General features: G+C 46.2%; 1 protein-coding gene across 2 annotated transcripts in view; it reads right to left on the reverse strand.

Moving 5' to 3' along the window:
- Positions 1 to 13,717, reverse strand: part of AMACR (alpha-methylacyl-CoA racemase) — a 51,953-nt gene extending 38,236 nt beyond the window's left edge. Inside the window, exon 1 of one of the 2 annotated variants that reach the window (XM_044292677.1) lies at positions 13,657 to 13,717. The gene's annotated coding sequence lies outside the window, so the exon portion shown is untranslated. Of the gene's footprint in view, positions 1 to 10,183; positions 10,334 to 13,656 lie in introns of those variants that run through there. The other variant, XM_044292678.1, reaches the window with a different exon arrangement.
- Positions 13,718 to 22,473: the final 8,756 nt, after the last annotated feature.

Raw genomic sequence — 22,473 nt, forward strand, 5'->3', positions numbered from 1 at the left:
TAGTCGCTGCCAACTCGAACCAAATAGTCTCATTCGCATATGAGGTGCCAGAACTACCGGAGACCACAGGGGACGAGGGGGGGGGGGGTCCTCTGAAAAAATAATAATCGGAAATACATCACTGGGGGCCGCACTGTTAGGTAATTTAACTGTTTCTATACATGTTTTTTTGTGAAAGGTCCTCTTTAAGCAGGCCCTGAAACCTTTCAAACAGACGTCTGAAGGGATGATTCCCGTCTGCCAAAATCAGGGTCCGCTTTGAACTTAAGGGCTATTTCAGTGAGCTCCTTCAGCCTTAATGAGGTTTTCTCAAACAGGAGGATTTTCATAAGGCTGAGAGAGCTGCGTGTTAATTCTTCTTCCCACCTTTTAATTAATGCCGGGGAAGAAACGCGTGCTGCAGGAAGAATTAGGATGCGTAGTCCCCTAAGTATAATTTGATGTTATAAATAGCTTTCAAGGCACTCACCACAATTTAATATTTTCTTTGTATCCTACATAGAGATCCTTAAAAGCAAGTTTACAAGTGGCGGAGGTAGACGACAGACCCGGAATTTCCTTTTCTGAAAAGATGTCTTTTGCCTCATTGATAAGAGTCTGTGAAAATAGTCCCTAAAAGAAAGCCATATCACTATAGCAATAGTCACAAAAGAAACAAAAGGAAAAATCTACATGAGCAATTAGAACCCTTAAAAACATATATACTTTATTTGATATCCTTCTAATAAAATGACCCCGATTGGTCTCCCGCAATTCAAATGATCATTGGGTCCAGGAGCAGGAAATGACCAAGGGAGACAATATTCTTGCCCTACAATGATCCTAAGTTGGTCCTCAGCCTGGAGGCATCTCCTGATGGTGGGAATCCTCCGTCCCCGTACCTGCCCTGGAAAAACCCTAATATGCCCCGAAACACAATAAAGACCTAGTTACCCCGACGGTAAATGAAGGGCTAATAAAGAGGCGGTGACTGTCCCACCCCCCAGGAGATGCCTCCAGGCTGAGAACCAACTTGGGATCATTGTAGGGCAAGAATATTGTCTCCCTTGGTCATTTCCTGCTCCTGGACCCAATGATCATTTGAATTAGGGGAGACCAATCGGGGTCATCTTATTAGAAGGATATCACAAAGTATATATGTTTTAAGGGTTCTAATTGCTCATGTAGATTTTTCAGTTTGTTTAAGGGACCCAGTCATTCCTACCATATCCCTTTATTTTTCTTTTGTGATTACCCATGTTGTATGATCAAACCCCTCAAACTTTGATGCGCGTTTCGCGTGTTACCGCTTCGTCAAGAGCTCACAGTAAGGGCTCATGCACACAAACGTATTTTCTTTCCGTGTCCGTTCCATTTTTTTGCATTAACTTCAATGGGTCCGCAAAAAAATAAAATAAAAAAAAAAGGTCCCCATTTCAGTTCCGAAAAAGATTTAAATAGAACATGTCCTATTATTGTCTGCATTACGGACAAGGATAGTACTGTTCTATGAAGGGCCAGCTGTTCTGTTCCGCAAAATATGAAATGCACACGGATGTCATCTGTATTTTTTTGCGGATCCGTTTTTTGCGGACTGCAAAATACATACGTTCGTGTGCATGAGCCCTAATGCTGCGGCCTTCTTGCAGCTATTTCTAGGCCAGCGACAGGTACATTCATCAGTCACATGACCTAGGCGCAGGTCAGCCCCATAGAAGCGAATGGGGCTGAGCGCGATACCAAGCACAGTCGCTATACAATGTACGGAGAAAGCTACGGCGCCCACAGGAGCGCTGGTGCCTTCTCAAACAGCTGATCAGCGGAGCGGGGGTCCCAGGTGTCAGCCCCCAACAATCAGATACTAATGACCTATCCGGGGGATAGGAATTGTACAGACGTCCTGAATTGCATACATGTAACAGGTGTGAGTTTGTCAGGTGTAGCACGGTTTAGTTTGCGTTCCTCGTGCGCTTTTCTCACGCAGGACTCAGTCCGGGCATAAACGGCTGAATCTAATCTAAAGTCCTTTGTAGACATAGATTTTCATTTAGCATTCCCTCAATTCTTACAGCACAAATAATGCAGCCCCCAAAAAGTGAAGTGACAAGCTCAGCTCTGCTACATCTGTGATAAAAGGAACATTTGCTCTTTTCTTACTGCGGATAAGTCGTGGCTGATGAAAACAGGGGAAACTTATCATGGGGGTAAGATAAGACATCAGTTTAGTACATTGAAGCCAAGGTTTTGGTGCATCTTTCTGGAGGGTGGCGTGTGATAAATCGCCGCCCCCCTTCCCCCTCCATGTTTCTTATAGTATTGAGGCTTGATCTCGATCTCTATGGCTGACAGGCGGCATATAGGACAGGACAGAACATGTATGCTCCAGACTTCAGAACTTGACAGATAAGGAGCACCCAGTCTAACGCGACGGCAGCTGACCCCCACGTACCGGTTACAGTCACAACTTGTCGAGCGCTTTCTTCCTACAGAACAGACCCCCTGGCAGAAGGCATAGTTACAACGAGCGAGTCTTATTTCATATAGCAGTGCCAGGCAGTGATGCCAGCAGATCTACATGATATTCAGTCCCCCTGGCATGTGCTAGACGTGCAGAATATAATCCCGATGTGTCAGTGTTTACTACATTCTCAGCAAAGCTCAGTGCCCCCTCCCCCCCATATACAAATATCACCATCTACACTCCCTGTTTACAGCACAGCTCTGCTACATGCATCAATGTATATAGATAGATATGCGTCCTACATACCGGCTAGCTGTCCGGCAACACGTGAAAAATACAAGCAATTCTGCAGTTGAATGAAAAAGGATATACTGCAGGACGGGAAGGCGCACGCGTTTCGAGGGCTCGCTGCATTCTTCACCCTAGCTCCGGCCCATGACAACCACCATTCTAACCGATCCAGAGATAATGAATACGGAGGGGGATCCATATGAATATAAAGGAGGTAACATTTAACCCCTCATATGTCTACCCTGGTATGGATCACAGACGGCCGGATAATTGACAATTAAAACGCGTACGGTAGAGGTAAATGTACAGACACAACATACCGGGGACCATCCGCCTATTAGCTACAAACCTATATTATAACAAGCAGACGTCTCCATAATGAAACATTATCTCCCTCAGAAATCCAGCCGGGCAAAAACCACCTGGTTCATGTTAAATTGAAGTAGCGCCCTAAATGCAAAATTAAGCAACTTTTATTAAAAAAAAATAAAAATAAATTGCTTCTGCAGAGTGCGTGCAAGTCCTTCACCTAGCTGCTAGTGCTGCTGAACCCGACATCTATTGGCCAGAGCCTAATCCCGTTTCTTATAGCCTCCATACTAATACGGTGTTGGACCCCCTTTTGCCTTCAGAACTGCCTTAATTCTACATGGCATTGATTCAACAAGGTGCTGATAGCATTCTTTAGAAATGTTGGCCCATATTGATAGGATAGCATCTTGCAGTTGATGGAGATTTGGGGGATGCACATCCAGGGCACGAAGCTCCCGTTCCACCACATCCCAAAGATGCTCTATTGGGTTGAGATCTGGTGACTGTGGGGGCCATTTCAGTACAGTGAACTCATTGTCATGTTCAAGAGACCATTTTTCCAGTCTTTAACAGTCCAATTTTGGTGAGCTCGTGCAAATTGTAGCCTCTTTTTCCTATTTGTAGTGGAGATGAGTGGTACCCGGTGGGGTCTTCTGCTGTTGTAGCCCATCCGCCTCAAGGTTGTGCGTGTTGTGGCTTCACAAATGCTTTGCTGCATACCTCGGTTGTAACGAGTGGTTATTTCAGTCAACGTTGCTCTTCTATCAGCTTGAATCAGTCGGCCCATTCTCCTCTGACCTCTAGCATCAACAAGGCATTTTCGCCCACAGGACTGCCGCATACTGGATGTTTTTCCCTTTTCACCCCATTCTTTGTAAACCCTAGAAATGGTTGTGCGTGAAAATCCCAGTAACTGAGCAGATTGTGAAATACTCAGACCGGCCCGTCTGGCACCAACAACCATGCCACGCTCAAAATTGCTTAAATCACCTTTCTTTCCCATTCTGACATTCAGTTTGGAGTTCAGGAGATTGTCTTGACCAGGACCACAACCCTACATGCATCGAAGCAACTGCCATGTGATTGGTTGACTAGATAATCGCATTAATGAGAAATAGAACAGGTGTTCCTAATAATTCTTTAGGTGAGTGTATATATATGAGCTGCAACTAGGCCATGTGACTGATGTACGGTGAAGTCACATGGTCGATCGGCGGGTGTCCCAGGAGACGCCCCCCCCTCTGATCGGTTAACCTATTCTGAGGATAGGTCATCAACAGTAATTCCCGGATAACCCCTTTAAGCATAAGGGCAGGGAGGGTAAGGAGGTTGTACATGGCAGATCAGAGTGCGGATTGGTGGACTGGACCCAATGAGGGCAGATCACACAGGCTGTAGACCGGAATGTAGACACAAAACAGTCTGCAGGGGAATGGAAAGGGGAAACCAGACTGTAGACGGGGAGGAGAGCACACACACAAGGAAGTCTGCAGGGGGAGAGGGGGGAAAGCAAACAGACTGTAGACAGGGAGGAGAGCACACACACCAGGAAGTCTGCAGGGGGAGAGGGGGGAAAGCAAACAGACTGTAGACAGGGAGGAGAGCACACACACAAGGAAGTCTGCAGGGGGAGAGGGGGGAAAGCAAACAGACTGTAGACAGGGAGGAGAGCACACACACAAGGAAGTCTGCAGGGGGAGAGGGGGGAAAGCAAACAGACTGTAGACAGGGAGGAGAGCACACACACAAGGAAGTCTGCAGGGGGAGAGGGGGGGGAAAGCAAACAGACTGTAGACAGGGAGGAGAGCACACACACAAGGAAGTCTGCAGGGGGAGAGGGGGGGGAAAGCAAACAGACTGTAGACAGGGAGGAGAGCACACACACACACACACACACACAAGGAAGTCTGCAGGGGGAGAGGGGGGAAAGCAAACAGACTGTAGACAGGGAGGAGAGCACACACACAAGGAAGTCTGCAGGGGGAGAGGGGGGAAAGCAAACAGACTGTAGACAGGGAGGAGAGCACACACACAAGGAAGTCTGCAGGGGGAGAGGGGGGAAAGCAAACAGACTGTAGACAGGGAGGAGAGCACACACACAAGGAAGTCTGCAGGGGGAGAGGGGGGAAAGCAAACAGACTGTAGACAGGGAGGAGAGCACACACACAAGGAAGTCTGCAGGGGGAGAATTAAATCGGCTTCGTAATCCAGCATATATTTCTGAGAGTGAGATGTCTGCATGAGAAAAACCTGAAAGTAGGAGCAGGCTGTAAACTAGATATCAGGGGGCTGAAAATTAAAAGAAAGAATGGAGACTGTAGATAAACTTAGTGGTTACTTTGTGTTTATAAAAAAAAAAGTTGCACAAACATGAAAAATCTATTTTCTGATGTCATAAGCTTTAAAGTGGTATTCCCATCACAGACAATGGAGGGGACCCGCACCTATAACGAGAAAGGAGCGGGGAGAGCTGTGGCTGGAGGACCCTGGATTTCCCGGGGTCCGTCCACCACCAAGCGCTGCTCCCACAGAAGTAAATGGGAGCGCACTGCGCATGCGCGGCCTCTGCTTCCATTCATTTCTATGGGGCAGATGGAAATAGTCGACCCAGCGCTCGGCTATTTTCGGCGGCCCCATAGAAATTAATGGAGGGCGGCTGTGCATGCGCAGTGCGCCCTCCGTTCATTTCCCCACTCCGTTCTCATTGTAGGTGCGGGTCCCATAGGCATTAATATGGAGTTGGTCCCTTCTGGGAAGGATTTCTACAAGATTTTGGAGTGCGTCAAATTTTTTCCCCCATTTATCGAGCACAGCATTTGTGAGGTCAGACACGGATGTTGGCTCGCAGTCTCCATTCTGGTGTTGGATGCAGTTGAGGTCAGGGCTCTGTGCGGTCGGTCACCTTCTTCCACGCCAAACTCCCCCCACCATGCCTTCATGGACCTTGTTTTGTGCACAGTCATGCTGGAACAGAACAGGGCCTTCCCACAAAGTTGGAAGCATACAATTGTCCACAATGTCTTGTTATGCTGAAGCATTAAGATTTCCCTTCATTGGAACTAAGGGTCTAAGGCCAACCCCTGGTAAACCCCCCATAGCATTATCCCTCCTCCACCAGACTTTACAGCTGGTACAATGTAGTCAGGCTGGTAACGTTCTCCTGGAATTCATAAGACTCGTCCATCAGACCACATGATAGAAATGATCCATCACTCCACAGAAGACGTTCCCACTCCTCCACATCTTACTAAAATGTTGATGTGCTTTACACCACTCCATCTGACGCCTGGCATTGTGCTTGATGATGCCAGACTTGCATGCAGTTGCTCGGCCATGCGCAGTTCGTTCCCTGAGGCTGATGCCAGCACAGAGAAGGAACGCTATGACGACACTGCGCATGCGCTAGCTCGCACGTCGTGAGATTACGGCGCTCTAGCCTTCTGACGTCAGGGAGCAAGGAGGAGATTCTGAACATGCGGTGCGGTGCTGGCCTCCTTCACGCTGGACTCCTCTCAGGGACAGGACTCATCTCAGGTTTATTTGCATATGTTTTAAATCATTTTTTTCAATAAAAGCACACAGAGCTATGGGGACTGGATATTGCGGATATGCTAGCGGCCATCTAGGAACCCATGTCCTCAGCTCTGTACACAAAATCCCAGTGACAGGTTCCCTTTAATACAGTTCCTATGTTTATGTGTTAAAGACAAAAGCGGAGTTATTTACTGTGACATCATGTTTTGGATGTCATATAACTGGTATATTTTGCGTTCACAGAAGCAGAAAGAGATAATATGCCTTTAAGATTCATTTTGTAATGAAAAGGTAAGCTCAGTGACACAGCAGAAACAGAAAGCATAGTGTTAATCTGTTGTTGCTGGGCAGAAGTCTAGACCAATCACAGCCAGCTTCTCACACAGCAAGAGTGTTCACCAATCACAGCCAGCCTCACACACAGCCCGTTTGGAAATTCCCCTAGCTGAAATCATTACCCACCAGAGAGAGAAGCTGAACAGACAGACACAGTGCCAGTCAGAGTCCAGTTTTATGGGAACAAGAGGCCAAAACACTTCCACCAAATAGAAATTGCAAGCATACAAACCAGATTCCATAAAAATCGCATACAAACTGCGAACTGCTCATAACAGATCATAAGCAATTGCATACTGCAAACCAAGTTTAGCAAGTGAACTATTAGTTAGACCTCAGATATACCTCTCAAAGAGATCATAAAGTGCTTAAAGAAGAGAGAGTACAGATACTGAAGAGAGAAATAGATCCACCATTTTATGTTGAATGACAAGATTGAACAGTTGAACCACCATTTTATGCATACCGCCATTTTGTGATATCTTTTCAACACGTGTTTTGTACATGGACAATCTGCTGCGGAGGCGGCAGTGTTATATATGAAGAAAAGCTGAAGTTAATAAAGAAGTTATTTCAAGCATTCGGTGTGCTCTTTAAACCTACTGTTTCCATAGAACGGCGCTAGAGGAATTACACAGTAATAGACAGTCTGGTTAGACTAAAAGTTCGAGATATAAAAATTCTTCTAATGCCACAGCACAAAAGGCACTTCATAGTGCTACGCCTGCCACAGGTAATTGCAGACTGCATGGCAAGGGGCTGGATGTTGTACACATGTGGTAATTGCAGAATGCATGGAGAGGGGCTGGATTTTATGTGGTAAGGCCTCTTTCACACAGGCGTCCCGGATTTGCTCGAGCATCAGAAAAAAGTCAGAATGTGGTACCCAGTCCCAAACCTGGACTTCTTCACTGAAGTTCGGGTTTGGGTTAGGTGTTCTGTATATTTTATAATTTTCCCTTACAACATGGTTATAAGAGAAAATAATAGCATTCTTAATACAGAATGCTTACTAAAATGTCGAATGAGGGGGTTGTTCGCGCAGCCAGCATCTTCTTCTTTGAGGACCTGCAAAAGGACCTTTGATGACGTAATCACCACGTGGTGAGCGCGGTGACGTCAGCGCAGGTCCTGCTGAATGAAGATGACGTCATTCAGCAGGACCTGCGCTGACGTCACCACGCTCAAGATTACGTCAAAGGTCCTTTTGCAGGTCTTGAAAGAAGAGGATGCTGGCTGCGCAAACAAGAGGATGGGGTGAGTTAATATTTTTTTTATTTGCATTTTTTAACCGCTCAAGCCACATTTTAGTAAGCATTCTGTATTAAAAATGCTATTTTCCTTTAGAACGATGTTATAAGGGAGGATACAGTAAATTGACTTTTAGCAATTTACTAACATCATCTCGTAGCAACCATGAGTGAAAATCGCATCGCACTTGCTTGCGGATGCTATGCGATTTTCACGCATCCCCATTCATTTCTATGGGGCCTGCATTGCGTGAAAAGCGCAGAATATAGAACATGCTGCGATTTTCACGCAACGCAAAAGTGATGCGTGAAAATCACTGCTCATCTGCACAGCCCCATTGAAGTGAATGGGTCCGGATTTAGTGCGGGTGCAATGCGTGAGGTGAACGCATTGCACCCGTGCGGAATTCTTGCCTGTGTGAAAGGGGCCTAATAGGACTGAATGAAACGCCTGAATTCAATGATTAAGAGCGGTGGGAGCCGCTTACTTAATAGCACAGCGATCCAGATGGCGACCATTTTGGTCGCCAATGCGCCTTAAAATTTGCAGATGGCGACGAGACTTTCTAACCTCGTCACCATTTGCGACAGGGCTGCCGCGCTATAGCTGAATATTGCGGCGGGACATGGGATCCAATAATTCCTTGCCCCGCCGCCGATCACCTACGCTACAGGCATAAGGTCTATTTCGCAATGAAATACCAGCGCAGGCAGGAGTGATGACATCATCACGCCTGCCTGTGCTAGGACGCACAGCAGTGAGGTGTGCGTCCTAGCTGGGCTATACCAGCAGCTAATGAGCGCCAGCGAAAGGACACAGGTGAGTATAGGATTTAAGCTGTTAGGGGGGGGGACACATTACTAGACACAAACACAGAAATATAGTGGCAAATCTGGGGGAGCTGCTCAACCCCTAACACTGTAGCGTGTTTTTCATTGGGGGAGCAGCCCCACCGCATGTGGACCGCAGCAAACTACTATCCCCAGCAAAAAAATGCATACGGTGGAGGATGTCGGCGCGGTCCACATGCACCACAAGGGCATCCTACACAAAACGGAGCATTGTGCGGATGAAAATATAATCATAAATCACAGAAAAAAAAATGCACCAAATGGATATGCCACTGACTATACTGGCTAGTCATAAATGCCTAGACCCCTTGCCATGCTGAGTGACCGTGACGTGGTGCATGATAGGCTCCGATATTTTCCTGACAGGAATATATTGGCAAAAGTCTCAGCTTTTAATATCTGCATTTATGACTAGCTAGTATAGTCAGTGGCATATCCGTTTGGTGCATTTTTTCTGTGATTTATGGGACACATTACTAGCCATAAGGGGGGCCCTAGAGGACAGTATGGGGGGGGGGGGAAATTACTACTGTGGAGCATATTTCTACTGTGGGGGAGAAATTACTATATGGGGGCAGTGTGGGAGAAAATTACTACGTGAGGGTGGAATTAATCTAAGGTTTTATTATTATTACTGGAACACTCTAGGTGGCATTTATAATTGCTGTAGACACTATAGGGACATTATGTCTACTGTGGTCACTTTTTTCAGCAATATAGTACCTGGGGCATTGGGGAGCACCACGGGCACAATATGGGTAGTGGCAGCAGGATGACATTGTTGGGACACCAGGATGGGGGGGGGGGGGTGTTGATGGGAGAAAAAAATAATAATAAAATCGAACATATCTATAACAAACTCTGTGGAGATGAGATGCAGCTGAAAGAATTAGTCATGGCGGTCTGGGGCAAATGGAGGAGAAGAGGAAAGAGAAGATTTCCATGACAGGAGATGTCACTGGATGTAACAGGTATGTGGTGCTGGCTCGCTACCGTGACCTGCGTCTCATCTTTTTTAAATTTTTTAGTCTGGAGCACTGAAGCAGTGTGTCCATGAGGGAGAAATGTTCCCCTTTGTTAACAGATTTAATTATGTCTTTTGGGAGGAAGAGATCATGAAAGAAAAATCAAACTGCAGGAAATGTAACGTTACAAAGAGACTCCGTACCTGAGGTGAAATGAGGGAGATGAGAAGAAAGTGCAATCAAGCGAGTTTTTCCTGATACACAGGACGCTGTAGGTTCCCCGAGTTATCCGTGTTGGATGCGGAGCCGGAGAATGCACCGCACAAGGTGAAGCACGTGAGGAGCTCGTGTACGACATGGAATCAGGAGACCGTAAAACCAACATTAGTCCTGGAAAGTCGTCTCAAATATTTACATTCTTCTATGAGGACAAGAGGGCGGAACGCAGCTTTTGGTGTACTGTATGCGTTTCTGTTAAAGGTGTTTTCTGGGACTTGTATATTGATGGCCTGTCCTCAGGTCTCCAGTATCAGATCGGTGGGGGTCCGACCACCCGTACCTCCACAGATCAGCTACAGGCCAGACCCCTGTATACAGTATATACCTCTACATACATGGGGAAGGTCTCCAGTATCAGATCGGTGGGGGTCCGACCACCCGTACCTCCACAGATCAGCTACAGGCCAGACCCCTGTATACAGTATATACCTCTACATACATGGGGAAGGTCTCCAGTATCAGATCGGTGGGGGTCCGAGAAACCCGTACCTTCCCCGATCAGCTCCAGAGGTTAAAATCGGCACTGAATGTGCTGCAGTAAATCTGCTCTGTGTGGACGGACGCTAAGTAGTGTTGAGCGAACTTGTGTTTTAAGTTTAGCGTCTAAAGTTTGGGTTATCGAAGAATCGCCCTATGGATTCTAAAATTCCGTTATGGTCCGTGGTAGCGGAATCCATAACGCGATTCTTCAATAACTTTTGTTTTAAGTTCGGCGTCTAGGGTTCGGGTTATCGAAGAATCGAGTTATGGATTCCGCTACCACGGACCATAACGGAATTTAGAATCCATAACGGTATTCGATTCTTCGATAACCCGAACTTTAGACGCTGAACTTAAAACAAAAAGTTATCTCAACACTAACGCTAAGGGTTTCTTCTCTCTATGCAGCTACCCCCAGATGTACATGCGTGTACCGACTTCTTCTACATTTATGGACAGAGGAAATAACAAAATAGAGACCACACGATAGATACCATGTTCACTACGGGAAAAACAAGGGGGCCACTAGGAAGCCATTACTGCATCAGTCATTTTATTACACGTCACAGGGGTATAATATGTACCCTATATATCTGCACATAAAACGCTGTATACAACATATAGCTCTACATACATGTGTCCTATAAAATCAGCACATAGACCCCTGTACTAGGGGTGTAACTACCATAGCGGCAGACCATGCGACTGCTATGGGGCCCAGTCTTAGTTGGGATCATCTCCTCTTCTACTGGGGGTGAAAACTTGGTCAGGACTCTGCCCTCTAAAAGAAACAACTTTTAGCAAATGAGGCAGTGGGAAAATATGACCCAAGGGTCACTAAAAGGGGTTTAGGTGGAAACCCTTCTGTCCTGTGAGGGGGGGGGGGGGGGGGGGCTTGTTAGATCCTTGCTAGGGGACCCCTACTCTATGTATGCCACTGCCTTGTATACAGTATATACCTCTCCATACGCGTGTCCTACATAGCAGCACCTAGACCCCTGTATACAGTATATACCTCTCCATACATGTGTCCTACATAGCAGCACCTAGACCCCTGTATACAGTATATACCTCTCCATACATGTGTCCTATATAGCAGCACATAGCCCCCTGTATACAGTATATACCTCTCCATACATGTGTCCTATATATGTGCACATAGCCCCCTGTATACAGTATATACCTCTCCATACGTGTGTCCTATATATGTGCGCATAGACCCCTGTATACAGTATACACCTCTCCATACGCGTGTCCTATATATGTGCACATAGACCCCTGTATACAGTATACACCTCTCCATACGTAAGTCCTATATATGTGCACATAGCCCCCTGTATACAGTATATACCTCTCCATACATGTGTCCTATACATCAGCACATAGCCCCCTGTATACAGTATATACCTCTCCATACATGTGTCCTATACATCAGCACATAGCCCCCTGTATACAGTATATACCTCTCCATAGGTGTCCTGTATATGTGCACCTAGACCCCTGTATACAGTATATACCTCTCCTTACGTGTCTCCTATATATGTACACATAGCCCCCTGTATACAGTATATACCTCTCCATACGCGTGTCCTATATATCAGCACCTAGACCCCTGTATACAGTATATACCTCTCCATACATGTGTCCTACATAGCAGCACCTAGACCCCTGTATACAGTATATACCTCTCCATACATGTGTCCTATATAGCAGCACATAGCCCCCTGTATACAGTATATACCTCTCCATACGTGTGTCCTATATATGTGCACATAGACCCCTGTATACAGTATATACCTCTCCATGCATGTGTCCTATATATCTGCACATAGCCCCCTGTATACAGTATATACCTCTCCATACGCGTGTCCTATATATGTGCACATAGACCCCTGTATACAGTATACACCTCTCCATACGTAAGTCCTATATATGTGCACATAGCCCCCTGTATACAGTATACACCTCTCCATACGTAAGTCCTATATATGTGCACATAGCCCCCTGTATACAGTATATACCTCTCCATACATGTGTCCTATATATCAGCACCTAGACCCCTGTATACAGTATATACCTCTCCATACATGTGTCCTATACATCAGCACATAGCCCCCTGTATACAGTATATACCTCTCCATAGGTGTCCTGTATATGTGCACCTAGACCCCTGTATACAGTATATACCTCTCCATACGTGTCTCCTATATATGTACACATAGCCCCCTGTATACAGTATATACCTCTCCATAGGTGTGTCCTATATATCAGCACCTAGACCCCTGTATACAGTATATACCTCTCCATACATGTGTCCTATATATCAGCACCTAGACCTCTGTATACATGTGTCCTATATATCAGCACATAGCCCCTGGCCCTGTATACAGTATATACCTCTCCATACATGTGTCCTATATATCAGCACCTAGACCCTGGCCCTGTATACAGTATATACCTCTCCATACGTGTGTCCTATATATCAGCACATAGACCTCTGTATACAGTATATACCTCTCCATACATGTCCTATATAGCAGCACCTAGACCCCTGTATACAGTATATACCCTCCATACGTGTGTCCTATATATCAGCACATAGCCCCTGTATACAGTATATACCTCTCCATACATGTGTCCTATATATCAGCACATAGCCCCTGGCCCTGTATACAGTATATACCTCTCCATACATGTGTCCTATATATCAGCACCTAGACCCTGGCCCTGTATACAGTATACACCTCTCCATACGTGTGTCCTATATATCAGCACATAGACCTCTGTATACAGTATATACCTCTCCATACATGTCCTATATAGCAGCACCTAGACCCCTGTATACAGTATATACCCTCCATACATGTGTCCTATATCCCTGTACAGTGTGTACGGAGCCCAGCCCAGGCAGCAGTACCTGCAGTACACTCTGCTGTCCTTCAGCCTCCTCCGCTCTCTTCCTGCTGTCTCCCCTCCCCCAGGAAGCCGTCAGAGCCCTGTTTATAGCTGAGCTGTGGCGGGTCAGAGTACAGGGGCTGAGGGCTGTGCACACCAGGCTGCGGCTTCCTATTACTTTCTATTAGTTTCACAGAATATTTTTTTTTTTTTCAAAATGCTAAAGGATTTATAAGACTAGTGTGAAGGAAAACAGTTGCCCATAGCAACCAATCAGATTCCACCTTTCATTTTCCAGGGTAGCGCTGAAAAATGAAAGCTGGAATCTGATTGGTTGCTATGGGCAACATCCAGTTTTCCTTTACACCAGTTTTGATAGATCTCCCCCTTTAGGGCTCATGCACACAAACGTAAGGGCTCTGTAGCCGCGCTGCAGACCGCCAATAGCAGTCAAAAAGGGACGGGCAGCAGCCGTGTGCACTGCGTGGTGCGGATGCGGATACACTGACTTGAATGGGTCCGTGATGTGCGTGTCTTTTGTGGTTCAGAGGCACGGACCCGAAGTCCCGCGGAAGCTGTTCGTAGCGCTTCCGATCCGTGCTTCCGCTCTGCATAAGATAGGAGATTAGCAATCTTTGGCCATACCTGGCGGATCACGGACCCATTCAAGTTAATGGGTCCGCACCACAGACTGCACACTCGTATATTGTGGTCCATATACGGTCCACAATATACGGGGACCTTCGTCTGCATGAGCCCTAAGGGTTACGGCCACACATGCAGCTTTCTTTTTGCAGTTTTGGAAGTCCATTTTATATATATATATTCCAGAATTCGAGGCAGCACTTCCAGATTTTCGTGAAAGGCTGAAGACCCCAAACTTTAATTCCCCAGTAACGTTTCGGCCTACTCAATGAGGCCTTTGTCAAGCTATACAGCAGTGCAATAAACAGGGTATATATACCCACAAGCCAGTGCAATCACATGGTACAATTAGTGCAATCACATGGTATCAGACGGTCACATGACAATCTTTACACTATATCCACATTTCTAATAAGTCCATATGACATGGTCCGCCCCTGTGATTCGTACGATGCGTTCCACGGCATGACGCTGCGTTCCAAGGAGCGTGGTTACGCAGTGCGAGCTGGGAGGATGGGGTTGACTGTCGGTTCCGGCGCATGCGCACGGCAAAGATGGAGACGCCAGACACTCGCGGCCACATTGAGCCATAGATGGTATGTGCTACTATTTTAGTGTTTTAATAGGATGCGGCTGTATCCTGTTATGTCATTAGATATTTTTAACCCTTGATTTATTTGCACGTAGCACTTTTGTATCACGCTCTAGACAGGCTCTTATGAGGGCTAAGAGATGGTATAGAGATATATGTATGACACTTATACTTTGCACAATATGTAAAGATTCACACAATTACTGAACTTTTTATGTAACTTTGTAGTCATATGGACTTATTGGAAATGTGGATATATTGTAAAGATTGTCATGTGACCGTCTGATACCATGTGATTGCACTAATTGTACCATGTGATTGCACTGGCTTGTGGGTATATATACCCTGTTTATTGCACTGTTGTATAGCTTGACAAAGGCCTCATTGAGTAGGCCGAAACGTTGCTGGGGAATTAAAGTTTGGGGTCTTCAGCCTTTCACGAAAATCTGGAAGTGCTGCCTTGTTTTTTGGAAAGTATACATTGTGGAGGAGAAGCCGGCCTCCAGGAGGAATTGCACCCAGTGCACACTGTCTGACTGTGCTGCTGCGGTATTTGCAAGTATATATATATATACACACGTGTATGGGGGCACAACCAGGGCTAATATCTATATTGGGGCACAACTTTTGGGCTATTATAGCTGCTGGGAGGCAGAAAGGCTGCCATTATCTATAAATGGGGCACAACTAGGGCCATTATAACTACAAGGGGCACAAAGGGTGCAAAATGTATACTGCTGGCAACACAAAGGGGCATATGGCCCCTTTAGGCCCCATGCACACGGCCGTGTTTCACAGCCGTGTGCGGGCCGTGGAACCGCGGCCTGGATCCCTCCTGAGAGCAGGAGCGCACGGCGTCACTGGTTGCTATGACGCCGTGCGCTCCCTGCTGCCGCCGCAATACAGTAATACACTGGTATGATCTATACCAGTGTATTACTGTACTGTGCCGGCAGCAGGGAGCGCACGGCGTCATAGCAACCAGTGACGCCGTGCGCTCCTGCTCTCAGGAGGGATCCAGGCCGCGGTTCCACGGCCCGCACACGGCCGTGAACAACGGCCGTGTGCATGGGGCCTTAACATGAGCGAGTTGCCCTCATCGGAATCGCAGGGTGTGTCAGGCAGAGCTCCCGTCCTGAACTCTGGAGCACTGACCGGGTCGCATAGCATTATACTTATTTATGATGTCATGTAACCCTTAGAGGTCTGGAATGTATTGGACAACATTGACATAATGCTGCCAGTGTTATCCAATACATTCCAGACCTCTAAGTGTTAAATAACATCATAAATCAGTATAATGCAGTGCTCCGGAGTTCAGGAAGGGAGCTCCCCCTGACACACCCCGCGAGTCCGATGCAGGGGACTCGTGCGTGTGAAAGGGGCCCAATAGATATACTGATTGAGCTGCGGGGTTTCAGGTTTTAACTTAAAAACCCATTGAAAATTATCAGTTTCCGAGAAAATTATCAGTTAAGCCTAGCATACATTTAGGAGGGACTAAGGGTTCATGCACACGACCGTATGTATTTTGCAGTCCGCAAAAAATGGATCTGCAAAAAATACGGATGACGTCCGTGTGCATTCTGTATTTTGCGGAATGGAACAGCCGGCCCCTAATAGAACAGTACTATCCTTGTCCGTAATGTGGAACCGAAATGGAATGCACACGAAGTAACTTCCGTTTTTTTTTTGCAGACCCATTGAAATGAGTGGTTCCGCATACGGTCCGCAAATAAAATACACTGAACGGGACACGGAAAGAAAATATGTTCGTGAGCATATGTCAAGTGTAAAGGCAGCTCTGCTGAAATGATCCCTAAATCTCCTGTTCCCCTTTCACAACCTTCCAGTTACATGATAATATTCTCATTCCTCTGGGTAAGGGCTCAAGCACACGGCCGTTGCGGGTCCGCAATATGCGGGCACCGGCCGTGTGCTCACTGCATCACAGATGCAGACCCATTCACTTGAATGGGTCCGCAATCCGAAAAGTGCGTTGCGGAATGGAGCCATGGAACCCCCTGGAAGCACTATGGAGTGCTTCCATGGGGTTCCTCTCCGTGCTTCTGCGCTGCTAAAAAATAGAACATGCTCAGTTTTTTTGCAGTGCGGACAGATTCCCCAATGCCGTGAACGGCTGTGTGCACGAGGCCCAATAGTAAGTGTTGGGTCCCGATCTTGTTCTTTTTGGCCAACTTGTTAGATATTCTCCTGAAGAGCAACCAACACCCACTGACACGTCAGCAGGATCGTCCCTAATAAACTAGACAAACTGCCTGATAGAGTTGATCCTGCTGATTGCAATGATTCCTCTCTTTTGAAAAATCGGTTGCGGTATTTGCAAGAAAATAGACTTTCATTCTTTATGCAAATTAGAGCTTCAGTGCACCTAGAGGCGGGGCCTAGCCCCATAGGTGCACCTCAGCTTTCCATAGCGAGACCCGTCGCTTGGTGTACTACAGTCTCTTCAAACGGCTGATCAGTGGTAGAGCTGTCTTAAGGATCCGCCTTCGATACATTGGGACGTATTAATTTTTAAAATATTGGGGGAAAAAAGTTCTGAGACTTCCAGGTCACATGATGTGCAATTTATTAGCAGGAAAATTTGCTCCTGTTTTTTTTTCGGTGTATTTTTGATATTTTTTTTTACGATTTTATGTGTGGAATACGGGGCAACCTGACCTGATGAGTGTTCATTTTTTCCAAAACATCCAATTAAGTTTAGTTTTCTTCTACATAAGAAGTAAAGCTGGCGTCTCCCGGCGAGAGCCCTTCTCTCCGCAGCGGGTGAGTTCTGGAGAGTCAGAGGACGGCCTTCGTTTGCAGCTTTGTGTGGGACCCAGCAGGGAAATCAGATCTAAAGCCGTCAACGTCTGAGCTATCAAGAGCCTGAAAGGAAGAAGCCTCACTGCGAAATAAGTGCGAGACAGCGATATGCCAAAAGTGACAGAGGAAGTCTCGTGAGTCGTGACAAAACGCTCCTAATAGTATCTGCAATTTAGAAGAAGAGCTGCAAACTTGGGGAGATTTAATATTCAGCACCACGACTCCTTGGCCTAACTTCTTCAGAAACTTTAAAGACGTGGTAAGAGATGCGGAAGAGGGGCCTGCCTTGTTTTCAGGAAAAAGAGCAACTCTTGTGGCCGGGTCTGGTATTGCAGCTCGCCTCCTTTCAAGTCAATAAGGCCTCTTTCACACGAGCGTGACGGATTAGGTCCGGATGCGTTCAGTGAAACTCGCACCATTTTGCAAGCAGGTTCAGTCAGTTTTGTCTGCAGTTGCGTTCAGTTTGTTCCGTGCGAGTGCAATGCGTTTTGATGCGTTTTTCACGCGCGTGATAAAAAAATTGAAGGTTTACAAACAACATCTCTTAGCAATCATCAGTGAAAAACGCATCGCACCCCCACTTGCTTGCGTTTCTCACTGAAGCCCCATTCACGTCTACGGGGCCAGGGCTGCGTGAAAAATGCTGAATATAGAACATGCTGCGTTTTTCACGCAATGCAGAACTGATGCGTGAAAAAAAAACGCGCATGTGCACAGACCCATTTAAATGAATTTTTGATTCAGTACGGGTGCTATGCGCTCACGTCACGCATTGCACCCGCACGGAAAACTCGCTCGTGTGAAAGGGGCCTAAAGGTTCAGCTGCAATGCCAGACACAGCTGAGCTCCAGTCCTCGCATCTCCTCGGCAGGTTGGTTTCAGGATATCCTCATCATGGGGACTTATTTGTATATCAGTCTCATGTGGTGTTTTTTCAGAGAAAATAGCCGAGGGCAACGCTGTCAGCTGGGTTGCTTTCTTTACTGGAATAATTTTCATGAAAAAACAGATCTCGGTACAAAGCAGCAAGCTTTTTGCTCAGTTAAATGGACGCGGTCCTCTGTGCACATCATAATGCATGTTTGTAGCCTATGGAAAAGAACATCAGGAGTGGCACAGGCATCCCTACCAAACCAGCTGCCCAGCTCTGCCATTCTGGCCATCCTCCATTACTGCTACCCTGGTCCTCAAGCCCTGCTACATCAGCCCTTCAGCTCTGTCATATCAGGCCTCCAGCTGTGGTACAACGGTCCTTCAAGTCTCTTACACCAGACCTCCAGTACTGATACAGCATTTCTCCAGTCTGCTATATCAATCCTACTGTCTGCTACATTGGCCTTCCAGTTCTGCTACACTGGCCATCCCCCTCTGCTACTCCAGCCATTAAGCTCTGCTATACTGGTTCCTCAGTTCTGCTATACCAGTCATCCAGCTCAGCTACATCCATGAGTTCATTTCTGCTATATCTCAGTCTAATTCTTTGATTTCTCCAACACTGGCAGCAGCTCTGCTATACCGGTGGTGACTAACCTCCCTGCTGTACTATGCTTTGGCCACCTATCCATGCTACAGCAAAATCATCTCTACCAGATAAGCAGCTCAGTAGGTCCACCTCGCCAGGTGTAATAGAGGGGAAGAGTGCATGTGCAACGTGCCGCCCCCAGGGCCAATCGAGTCCCAGGTTTGGTGGAATGCCGAGTGGTGTGGTGTGGTGCGGCCTTTATGTGCCATGGTGCTTCAACCTGGAAATAGCTGGACCTCAGGCTTAGGCTCCGAAGAAAATAAAGTGGAATAGTTAAATTGGGGGATGAAGAATAACTTGAGTCTAGACCTTGGTAAACTTTAACAGCAGCTTTAAGCCTCATTCACACGTCAGTGTTTCACGGACGTGTGTGTAGCTGGCCAGCTAAGATCTGTCCTAGGTTGCTAGTATAGCTTATATGTGTATACAGCTAGACCTGCCAATAGCCTGAAAATTGTAGATTCACACTGAAGGCATCAAAACTATGAATTAACACATGTGGAATTATATACATAACAAAAAAGTGTGAAACAACTGAAAATATGTCATATTCTAGGTTCTTCAAAGTAGCCACCTTTTGCTTTGATTACTGCTTTGCACACTCTTGGCATTCTCTTGATGAGCTTCAAGAGGTAGTCACCTGAAATGTTTTTCACTTCACAGGTGTGCCCTGTCAGGTTTAATAAGTGGGATTTCTTGCCTTATAAATGGGGTTGGGACCATCAGTTGCGTTGTGGAGAAGTCAGGTGGATACACAGCTGATAGTCCTACTGAATAGACTGTTAGCTGCTTTTTTCTTGCCATAATACAAATTCTAAGTAAAGAAAAACGAGTGGCCATCATTACTTTAAGAAATGAAGGTCAGTCAGTCCGAAAAATTGGGAAAACTTTGAAAGTGTCCCCAAGTGCAGTCACAAAAACCATCAAGCGCTACAAAGAAACTGGCTCACATGCGGACCGCCCCAGGAAAGGAAGACCAAGAGTCACCTCTGCTGCGGAGGATAAGTTCATCCGAGTCACCAGCCTCAGAAATCGCAGGTTAACAGCAGCTCAGATAAGAGACCAGGTCAATGCCACACAGAGTTCTAGCAGCAGACACATATCTAGAACAACTGTTAAGAGGAGACTGTGTGAATCAGGCCTTCATGGTAGAATATCTGCTAGGAAACCACTGCTAAGGACAGGCAACAAGCAGAAGAGACTTGTTTGGGCTAAAGAACACAAGGAATGGACATTAGACCAGTGGAAATCTGTGCTTTGGTCTGATGAGTCCAAATTTGAGATCTTTGGTTCCAACCACCGTGTCTTTGTGCGACGCAGAAAAGGTAAACGGATGGACTCTACATGCCTGGTTCCCACCGTGAAGCATGGAGGAGGAGGTGTGATGGTGTGGGGGTGCTTTGCTGGTGACACTGTTGGGGATTTATTCAAAATTGAAGGCATACTGAACCAGCATGGCTACCACAGCATCTTGCAGCGGCATGCTATTCCATCCGGTTTGCGTTTAGTTGGACCATCATTTATTTTTCAACAGGACAATGACCCCAAACACACCTCCAGGCTGTGTAAGGGCTAATTGACCATGAAGGAGAGTGATGGGGTGCTGCGCCAGATGACCTGGCCTCCACAGTCACCGGACCTGAACCCAATCGAGATGGTTTGGGGTGAGCTGGACCGCAGAGTGAAGGCAAAAGGGCCAACAAGTGCTAAGCATCTCTGGGAACTCCTTCAAGACTGTTGGAAGACCATTTCAGGTGACTACCTCTTGAAGCTCATCAAGAGAATGCCAAGAGTGTGCAAAGCAGTAATCAAAGCAAAAGGTGGCTACTTTGAAGAACCTAGAATATGACATATTTTCAGTTGTTTCACACTTTTTTGTTATGTATATAATTCCACATGTGTTAATTCATAGTTTTGATGCCTTCAGTGTGAATCTACAATTTTCATAGTCATGAAAATAAAGAAATAATAATGAATAAGAAGGTGTGTCCAAACTTTTGGTCTGTACTGTATATGAAGAAAAGTTGAAGTTATTTGAAGCATTTGGTGTGCTCTTTAAACCTACTGTTTCCATAGAACGGCGCTAGAGGAATTACAGAGTAACAGACAGTCTGGTTAGACTAAAAAGTCAGAGATACCAAAATTCGTGTTCTCCAACGACAGCACACGTCCCTATTCATTTTAATGTGTGTATTCACACATCGGTATTTTAGCACTGTCCGTGGGTCAGTGTTTTTACCATGGATGCATGCTCTATTTTGTGCGTTTTCTATGGGTCCATAAAAACCACGGATGCCATCCATGTTGCATCCGTGTTTCACGGATCATTAGGAAGAGGTGCTTTAATTTTTCAGCTGTTCAGTGTCATTGAAACACGTATGCAACACGGACAGCAAAACACGGACACACGGATCCAACATGGATCCTTCATGGATGTATCACTGACCACCTGCTCACGGATTTGAGCACAGATGTGTGAATAAGGCTTTACTTGCGTAAACTTGATTCCAGACAATATTCAGGCTTTCTCTTGGTTCCAGCAGCAAACTTCGTAACTCTGCTTTCTCTCTTTCTCTGTTGGGCTGACAGGCTAGCTTAATAAATCTGCTTTCTTTTTCTCTGCAGTGCTAAACTGTGCTTGGGTCTGGTTACTGGATTTTTGGTCGGTTCTGGTATCCATGGATTGGGGTGCCTTCGGCTGTTGTCCACTTCCTGACACTCAGTAAGTAAACTAGCAAGGAGTCAGGGGGCTCTATGAGCTAATTCCCTCTAGAGAGACTCCTGCTGCAGCAGGTGGAACTTACTCCTCACTGCTACTTCCTTCAGGTCTTCTCAGCTCCACTATGGAGTCTAAACTGCCATAAACTAAAACCGCAACCTCTCCCTTCTGGTAGGAAGCAGGACTGGCCCACTTCTGCCCAAAGGGGGGAGAATGGAATGGTGAGTTCCATTCTGTCTAAGAATAGCTCTGCTATATATACTGCCACCTGCTTGTGAACCAGGCACACTACGTGAACATAACAGTTGCATAACAATAATAGAAATGCACAGTGTTAAAGGACCTGGAAATAAATACACAGATGGCATAAATGTTAGACCATTAGAGACAGTAGGGGAATGCAGAAATGGTAATACCACTGGGTATTACACATGCTCCTCAGAGTATTGGGTGGACTGTTGAAGAGACTTCAGAACTCTTTCCTTATAGGTCAATTTCAGCTGCACCTTAGAGACTGTTATCAGTATAGAGA

Source organism: Bufo gargarizans, chromosome 1 (assembly GCF_014858855.1).
Source record: "Bufo gargarizans isolate SCDJY-AF-19 chromosome 1, ASM1485885v1, whole genome shotgun sequence".
NCBI lineage: Eukaryota > Metazoa > Chordata > Amphibia > Anura > Bufonidae > Bufo > Bufo gargarizans.